Below are 9254 nucleotides of genomic sequence, written 5' to 3'. Positions count from 1 at the left end.
CAAGTAAACTCACACCTACCATAGGGTACCAGGGCAGCTCCACACACCAAGACCCTTCAAGTTTTGCCTCTTGTAAAGCAACCTAGAAAACCATCCAGCTTCAGTTGCTACAAGCAGGTGCAAATCTAATTCCTCAAAGCCAGAACGGGGTATCCAGTGTGGCCAAAGATTCCATAATGGCTTTCCCAGCTGTGAAATCCCAATGCAAGGCAAACTAACGTCAGGTCACTTATATAGGTGGTTACCTAATGCTGTGTCTTCTTGTATCTGCATCCCAGGGAACTAATATGCAGTAGGTCTCTACCAGGCAGGCTGGACCCGTGCAGGTTAGAAGGGGTGGCTGATATCAATAGGGAAAAGCCCCCTTTTCAGAACCTCACACCTCCCTCATTGCCCTCACAAAGCCTCTGCTCAGGGGAGCACAAACCCACCCTTTCCTGGGGTCACTTGTAGCTGCTTTCCTCAATTCCTTCTTTGTTTTTCATTCCTGAGCTGTAACACAGGCAAGAAAGGAGCCCACACTGGGATCCCTGGAGGCAAGCAAGCTATTGTCCTTAAAACAAAGGAACTTTTCCTCGGATGTACCAGCAACAATGCAAAATGCCCAAGAGCCTTTACTTCATCCTGGAGCAGGCTTCCTGATGGTTCCCAGGATGCTCGTCTGGTCTGACTGCTCTGAAAAGTAAGTTTCTAACTCTTGTTGATTCCCCATAGTAGCAGTTACTGGAAGGGGGGTCTCTGCTCATGTACTACATGATTTAGGAACAGAAAAACAGGGGAAGTTCAGGTTAGATCTAAGGTAGAAGTTCTTCCCTGTGAGGGTGCTGAGGCGCTGGCACAGGGTGCCCAGAGAAGTGATAAATGCTTCATCCCTGGCAGTGTTCAGGTTGGACAGAGCCTTGGATGACATGGTCTAGTGTGAGGTGTCTCTGCCCCTGGCAGGGGGTTGGAACTGGATGAGCTTAAGGTCCTTTCCAACCCAAACCAATCTATGTTTCTGTGATTTAGTTCTATCTTTGCTGTAGACATCAGCCCCTCCCCGTACCTCAGACTCGCCCATGGGGAAAACATGCTCAGACACAACATGCAGTTGCCTCATCCGTGCCACGCTGCCACCAGGGGAAGAGCTCAGCCTCAGAGCTGCTCGAAGCTTCCTGGCATGGTCCAGAACCGGAACTGGAAATGGATGCAGATGCTGCCGCTCCTGCTCACGTTATCCCAACAATCCCAAACCAAAGAGAGCTTTTTGTTTTTCCTAGGAGGTACTGGCACTCCTCCAAGCACAGGGGGACCAGATGGAACAGTAACACAGCTAAAATTAGTGGGGAGGAGGGGAGGGGAGTATCTGTTAAGGAGCTGGCTTGAAAATGAGATCATGTAAAGCAGCTGTTGCTTTGAGAACCAGGGTTTTTGTTGGTTCTAGAAAAGGACAGTGTGGGGCTGATGTCAGAAACCAGCCTTGGAGATGTGTTCAGACTGTGTTTTGAAAGGTTGGTAGGTCAACTCTAGAGACAGTAAGAAGTGTACAGGGGGGCGTCTGTGTACTGAATAGCACCCCAGCTCACTGCCTGGCCTCCTCATGGCTGCTCCTTTGGGCCTGTTTGTGGGTGCTCAGAGAGGCAGCACCTTCACCTCTGGTGTCTTCAGCATTCAGGATTCTGAATTCCTCTTCACGTGTCTTCCACAACGTGTTACTGGAGCTGACTCTGCTGCATCTCAGTTCCCTGTGATGCAGATTTAGGAAGCCACAGCATTAGGTAACCGTTTATGTAAGTGGCCTGGTGTTGGTTTGCCTTGCACTGGGATTTCACAGCTGGGAAAGCCATTATGGAATCTCTGACCCCTGGCCATTGATCACACTGGATACCCAGTTCTGGCTTTGAGGAATTAGATTTGCACCCGCTTGTAGCAACTGAAGCTGGATGGTTTTCTAGGTTGCTTTACAAGAAAATGTGAGAGGCAAAACTTCAAGGGTTTCTTGTCGCATGGATAAATCACTGAGGTTCTGGTACCAAAAGTACAAATTGAATCTCATGATACCCACCTGGATTGATATTCCCTGATCTCTTCTACAGATCTGTTGGCAAGATTTAGCTTCTTGTTCCAAAGGCTGCTATTAAATACAAAGGGACATTTTACAAGGTTTTGTAGGGACAGGCCAAGGGGAATGGCTTTAACCTGCCAGAGGGGAGATTGAGATGAGCTCTGAGGCAAAAGCTCTTCCCTGTGAGGGTGCTGAGGCGCTGGCACAGGGTGCCCAGAGGAGCTGTGGCTGCCCCATCCCTGGCAGTGTTCAAGGCCAGGTTGGACACAGGGGCTTGGAGCAACCTGCTCTAGCGGAAAGTGTCCCTGCCTGTGGCAGGGGTTGGGACTGGATGAGCTTTAAGGTCCCTTCCAACACAGACCAGCCTGGGATTCTGGGATTCTATGACACAGTTATCTGCTTCATTGCCCCAGATGAGTTGAGCAGCCCACAGAGGACATTGCCTTGCCCAGTCCATATCATTGTCTCACTGAGATGAGCAGGAGGAGCTCTGCCTCACATTTTCCAGTCAGGTATTTGCTTCCATGGATTGCTATGGAGATGGAGGCCAGTGTGACAGGCATCGCACAAACAACGTGAGACAGGCTGTGTCCTGGGGGACTCGCTATAAACTCAGCAAGTGCGCTCTCCTGAAAGGCATCCCGGGCACAGAATTCCCATTAACACCATCAAATGGTGCTGCTGCTCAGTGCTTTGAAAACTGATCTCACTCTTAGGAGTGGTTTTGAGAGGGGGGAGGGAAAAAAGTCAGGGAGAGAGCAGGATTGGGGTGTACAGAGAGCTGTTCCTTTGCTGAGCATGGGAACCCAAGTGCTCTGGGGTCATTGGTGTTTTCTGAATGAATCTGTGCCTCAGCCCCCGTTGCACACCAGAGTTTCTTTTCCTTTCTCTAATGTGTTTTATGCAGGACTGTCTACATGGGTATGAGGAACATGCAAGAAACTTCAGGTTCAAGGTGACTTCTCGCCACAATACTGGGGATGTGGGCTTCGAGCAGACCTAAAGGACATTGGATGGACATAACAGCCCAGAAAATCCTCCATACAGTGAGTAAAGCTATAGCTTAAAGCACGTGTGCCTTATGTAATGATGCTGTGATGGCCATTGGCACAGAAGCATGGATTTATGTGTAGGAATTCAGTCTCCTTGGTGACAAAACCAACCAATGGAAAACATACAGAAGAAAGAAGCTAAAACTGTCCACAGAGCTTCCTTTTCTTTGCTTGTCAGAAAACAGGGACACCTTCCACTAGAGCAGGTTGCTCCAAGCCCCTGCGTCCAACCTGGCCTTGAACACTGCCAGGGATGGGGCAGCCACAGCTTCTCTGGGAAAAGTCTGTGCCAGCGCCTCAGCACCCTCACAGGGAAGAGCTTCTGCCTTAGATCTAACCTGAACTTCCCCTGTTTCAGTTTGAACCCATCACCTCTTGTCCTATCACTCCAGTCCCTGATGAAGAGCCCCTCTCCAGCATCCTTGTAGCCCCCTTCAGACACTGGAAGCTGCTCTGAGGTCTCCACGCAGCTTCTCTTCTCCAGGCTGAACAGCCCCAATGTTCTCAGCCTGTCTCCATACAGGAGGTGCTCCAGCCCTTGTGGCCTCCTCTGGCCTTGCTCCAGCAGCTCCATGTCCTCCTTATATTGAGAACATGATAGATAACATAGCAGAAGTCATCCCCTTTCCAGCATGGTGCAGCTACCTAGGGTCAAGCCAGAGCTGGCTTTGGGCAGTTGCAGCAGGGAATGGATGGCCAAACTGTGGTTTACTGAATGGTGGTGGTCTCTTACCAGTGCAGGCTTTCATGATTGACAGCCTTTGGTGTTTGCACACTGGTTGGGAGCATCTTGTGGTGAATGTTTGGCTCATGGCACTGCTGGTTGGAGACACAGGGTTTGAGAGCAAGGGGCAGTTTTTACTAGCTGTTAGGAGCAAAGCACTCCAACAACAGTGTGTTTCTGACCTCCTGGACATGGGTTCTCCTTGGCTGTGGCGCTCTTAGCTTAGAGTCAGGACTACTCTGCTCAGTGCTTTCTAGAGGCAGGTACCTCTTCAGGCCATTGCTGGGCTGAAAGGCACCTGATGCCTGCAATGCAGCGCCGCATCCTCAGCAAGCTCTTGTGCGAAACACACACCTTGGCAATGACAAGTCAAAACACCTTTTGCTTCAGCTCAACAGGCTGGAAAGGAAGATTTTCGGCTGCTCAGGTGGAAAAGTTCCCACAGAAAATATCGGAGCCCTGTTTTCTTTCCCCTTCCTGAATGTCGTGACCCTCTCTCCCCAAACTATTCTAGTACTGCCCCAGGGTCCTAATTAAGACTGAGCCCAGCAGCTCTTGGCATTGTGCAAACACATGGGAAGAGTCCAGCCCTCCTCCAGAAAGCTTCTCATCTCCTTTGGTTTAGGCAAATGCAGCCATTGAAACTTCTTTTATTTCCAGAGTGCCACAATGGAGGCTTTCATCTCTACCTCGTGTGTGTATTCCAGTGTCATGCCCTCTGCTTTCAAAGCCTTAGGTTTGCCTTTAATTGTGTTGAGAGCCTTTGTCTCTAAGCCTTTCAGAATGGATTTTCTTTCTCCTCTGCCAAAAGCAGCGTTTTGTTTCTTTGCTGGCTTTTCTCCTAAAGCTGAAGTGACAGTTCCCTCTTCTCTGGGAGATTTACAAAGCTTATCTTTTAATTTTCAAGAGCCAAACAGCAAGGGGGGGAGTGGGAGGGGAATGAGACGTCATTGTGCCTTTTAAACACTGTCGCTAGGAGAAGGCTTAATGATCTAGAAATACATAAACTGCACACTCTTGGGGCTGCTTCAGTTTCGTTGTGCTCAACTGCAGCTCTTGGTGGAGACCTGCCAAAGGATGGAGATGGGGGGACCAGAATCAGCACTTTCTTACAAGGCTGGAGGGCAGGGGGGTGATGTCTGAGCAGAGCATTCACCCACCACAGTGCTGGACCCCTGAACCTGCGGCAGGTCCCCAGCTTCTGCGCAGTACTGAGGCCATCTCTCCTGTCTGAGGACCAGAAACAGGGCACGAAGTCCCTGGCAGTGTTCAAGGGCAGGTTGGACACAGGGGCTTGGAGCAACCTGCTCTAGTGGAAGGTGTCCCTGCCCATGGCAGGGGTTGGGACTGGATGAGCTTTAAGGTCCCCTCAACCCAAATCAGGCTGGGATTCCATGATTTTTGGAGGGAGGAATCGAAAGTGCTTGATGCTGGCTGTAGGTCCTGGTGCCGTTCCCAGCAGAGGCTCCTGTCCTGGGATGTGGGCTGGGGTTCAGTGTTCATTAGCAGTGTAAAGGGCTGTCAGGGCTGTGCTGTGCTCTGAGGAGCTGCTCTGCAGCAGGGCACAGAGCCTCAATGTGCATTTTGTACCAGGAATATCAGTGGCAAAAGGCTGTCGGGCAATTTGCTTCTAGGGAAGAAAATAACCTGTGGTCAACTTGAGAGATGACTTAAGCTCATCTTCAAAGATTTTAGATGAGAAAACAAAGATGGACCCCATGTTCCTTCTGCTCTAAACTCAGTGTTGTCGTGTTGCATCTCATGGGTTGGAGGATTTGCCTCAGCATTCTGGAGGGATGGTCCTGTGAGTGCAATTAAGGCTCTGTGGGATGAGGTGCTCTTCTAAGCTGTAAGCTCTTCTGTCTCTGCCTAAACCAGTGCATGGCCATTGTGTGGGAAGCACAGGACTGGAGAGGAGTTGTCTTTCCAATGCTTTCATGTCAATTAAGCTCTCCTGACTTACCCTGGCTGAGGAGCTGGGGCTAGACCACGTCTTTGTTTTGTGCTGGCCAGAATTTGCTCGATGAGTTTGGCTTGGATGATGACAACTAGGAGCAGGAGGAGTCCCTTTGCAGCTAGTTTGTAGAGCAATGGGAGAGCTAGCAGAGAAAAAGAGTGTTTTCCAGATGGAAGGAGGCAATGCTGTTCTGAAACTTGGGCGCAGGGCTGCCTCTGACTTAAGCAAAGCTTCTGATAAGCAGGAAGCTCCTCAGATGCCAGTGAAGGGCCTGGAGCACAAGTGTGATGAGGAAGGGCTGAGGGACCTGGGGGGGGGTTTAGTCTGGAGAAGAGAAGGCTCAGGGGGGACCTTCTCGCTCTCTGCAACTGCCTGACAGGAGGATGGAGCCAGGAGGGGGCTGGTCTCTGCTCCCAAGGAACAAGGGATGGGACAAGAGGAAATGGCCTCAAGCTGCACCAGGGCAGGTTTAGATGGAGCTGAGGAACAATTCCTTCCCCAGAGGGTGCTCAGGCATTGGAACAGGCTGCCCAGGGCAGTGCTGGAGTCACCGTCCCTGCAAGTGTTCACACCCCGTGTAGCCGAGGCCCTCAGTGCCATGGGTTAGTGGTGGCCTTGGCAGTGCTGGGAATGGTTGGACTGGATGAGCTTAAAGGTCTTTTCCAACCTACTTGATTCTATGACTCTGTGATTCAATGTCCTTCCCTGCCTTGGCAGCAGCCCATCACGCCTGAGCCACCATCTGAGCACAGAATGTTTCAGCCTTAACCCTGCAGCATCTTGTAATGGAACTGCTTCATCCAAGGCTGTGACCGCCTCCAGAGCACACTGCGGGGCTGTGAGCACAGTGCACATCTTCCTGCGGGGCACAGCAAGTGCCACATTTAACAGGAGCACATTTATCTGGCACTACTTGCCCAGCAATCATATGGGAGGCTGAATCTTCAGAACCACAGTGTTCCCAGTCCCTCTCCCTGCTTCTCATTTAGAAAAGGCACATGAGCACTTTTCCCTTCAGCTTCCTTCTGCACTGAAAAGGAAAGCACGAAGAAGTCTCACAGCCAGAACCATGGGTTATGTGCTTCATTCCTCTGATTCCTGGTCCTCAGCCCCAGTGATAATGGACTGGTGGAGCAGAGCCCCAGCTCCCTCTTGGAGGGGATTAACCCTGGAGAACACTGAACACAGGATCACAGAGGCTTCATGCCATGAGCTGCTGGGCATGGCAGGAGGGAAGCAGCTGCCTTTCTACATGCAGCTTGTTTTACCGTCATGCATAGGTGGGGAGTGAATGGCTCTTCAGCAAGACCTTCCATCCACTCCTGACTCCATCTAGGCGCTGATACTGCTGCGAGCAGCATGGTGTGAATCTTTAGGCAAACCTCTGAATGTTGTAACCTCATTTGGTAAATGAGACAAAATGGGCTTTCCAGAAGATGCCTTTCACTTGAATTATTAACTCAATAAGAGAGCAGCCTCCTGTCTAGCTGAGCTGGCATCTTATGAAGAGATCCAAGTGAAGCCAACACCATCAGCTTGCTGACAGGTTTCCAGCCTGTTTGCAACTCCTCTGGCATGTGTCTGAGAGCTCTGCTCTGTGCAGGGGGGAGCAGGAACCAGAGGCACAGGCACTGCTGAGTGCGCTGCTTGGCCTTGGATGGACACAGTATGGTCCGGACCCCCCGGATGGATTTACTGCCCGCTGTCAGGAGCTGGGGCTTCCTGCTGTCCAGGAGACCACTGCAGGCACAAGGCAGAGTTCATGGGCAATGAATGACAGACTTGCTTCTGTATCCCCCAGCCAGAGGCTCTTCATGTCAGGAGCAGAGGAGAGCTGTCTGCAGGCAGGGGAGGCAAGAGCAAGGACGTTCAAGGCACAAGCTAGGAGGCAGCTTTGGCTTGGAAGGGTTTTGACAGTGATGACAGACCAGATGAGGGTGCTAGCAAGCCACAGGATGCCCGGTATTCCTGCCAAATCCTTAATAGCTGTATTTGGGTGACTTCAACTCTTCATTCCACTTCTTCCCTTTCCAAGTAAGAAGCATGGAGGAGCTACGTGTCAAACCTTGTGCTGTGTCTCTGGCTCCGTGTAGCCACAGGAGTGTTCCTGCTGAGCTTGGTGTGTTCACACTTACTGGGGTAGCAAACTGCTCCCATGCCTCCAGGGTGTCTCACCCTCCCAGCCAGTGCCTTGTGCAGTACAATGTCCCCTCTGTCCTGAAAAGGCTTCAGTTTTTAATCCCAAAATAGACACTGCAACAAAATTCCCTTTTTTTTTTCCCCCTTTTTTTCGGGAGAACATCTGAGAGGGTCCCTTCATCGGGGCCTGTAGGGACAGGCCAAGGGGAATGGCTTTAACCTGCCAGAGGGGAGACTGAGATGAGCTCTTAGGCAGAAGCTCTTCCCTGTGAGGGTGCTGAGGTGCTGGCACAGACTTTTCCCAGAGAAGCTGTGGCTGCCCCATCCCTGGCAGTGTTCAAGGCCAGGTTGGACACAGGGGCTTGAAGCAACCTGCTCTAGTGGAAGGTGTCCCTGCCTGTGGCAGGGGGTTGGAACTGGATGAGCTTTAAGGTCCCTTCCACCCAAACTCTTCCATGGCTCTATGATTCTCTGCTGCTTTCATTTCAGGCAGAGGAAACTCATTTTGAAACCTCAAGAGCTGCCGTGAAATGGGATCGTCATCCTCCAGGGAGCTCTGGTGCCTCCATGCCTTAAGCAATCGTGACTAACTCTCACACCAGCCTGGCACGTGAGTTAAGCAGTGCCACTTGGGAACACTGGGAAGTTCACCGACAGCCTCGTTTAGCAGTGCAGACTGGCTTTGCAACTCTCTGATGACTCCATGGCGGGTTTAGTGCTCAGGCACGTGAGTCTCAAGTCAGACAGCAACGTCAAGCAAATAACACTCCCACTGAGGCTTGGTTTAGTTTTTCTCATCTTGCTGTGCGCAAGTACATTTGATTCCTTTTTATTTTACTGTTATTATTTTAGATTCCCATCTCCTCACACCCTGACTTATTTTGTATTTTCCTTCCATTCCCACACACACAAGACCAGCCAATCCTTCAGTCTTCTCCAGCAGCTCTTCCAGACCCAGGTATTGAGCCTGTCTGAGCAAATTGGTAAGGATTGAAGGGCCTGGAGCACAAGTGTGATGAGGAACGGCTGAGGGACCTGGGGGGGGTTAGTCTGGAGAAGAGAAGGCTCAGGGGGGCCCTTATCGCTCTCTGCAACTGCCTGACAGGAGGCTGGAGCCAGGAGGGGGCTGGTCTCTGCTCCCAGGGAACAAGGGATGGGACAAGAGGAAACGGCCTCAAGCTGCCCCAGGGGAGGTTTAGATGGAGATGAGGAACAATTCCTTCCCCAGAGGGTGCTCAGGCATTGGAACAGGCTGCCCAGGGCAGTGCTGGAGTCACCGTCCCTGCAAGTGTTCACACCCCGTGTAGCCGAGGCCCTCAGTGCCATGGGTTAGTGGTG

At 51.3% G+C, this 9254-nt stretch overlaps 1 long non-coding RNA gene across 1 annotated transcript; it reads left to right on the top strand.

The window, feature by feature from the left end:
• The first annotated feature begins 348 nt into the window (after positions 1 to 348).
• LOC115608387 lies at positions 349 to 8521 on the top strand. The gene is made up of 3 exons (XR_003991524.1): positions 349 to 682; positions 2952 to 3090; positions 8406 to 8521. It is a non-coding gene; the product is annotated as an uncharacterized LOC115608387 (long non-coding RNA).
• The last annotated feature ends 733 nt before the right edge of the window (positions 8522 to 9254 follow it).

The sequence above is a fragment of the Strigops habroptila genome, chromosome 5 (genome assembly GCF_004027225.2).
Source record: "Strigops habroptila isolate Jane chromosome 5, bStrHab1.2.pri, whole genome shotgun sequence".
NCBI lineage: Eukaryota > Metazoa > Chordata > Aves > Psittaciformes > Psittacidae > Strigops > Strigops habroptila.
The sequence above is the reverse complement of the archived record's forward strand: the minus strand, read 5'-3'. Positions and strand labels throughout refer to the sequence as shown.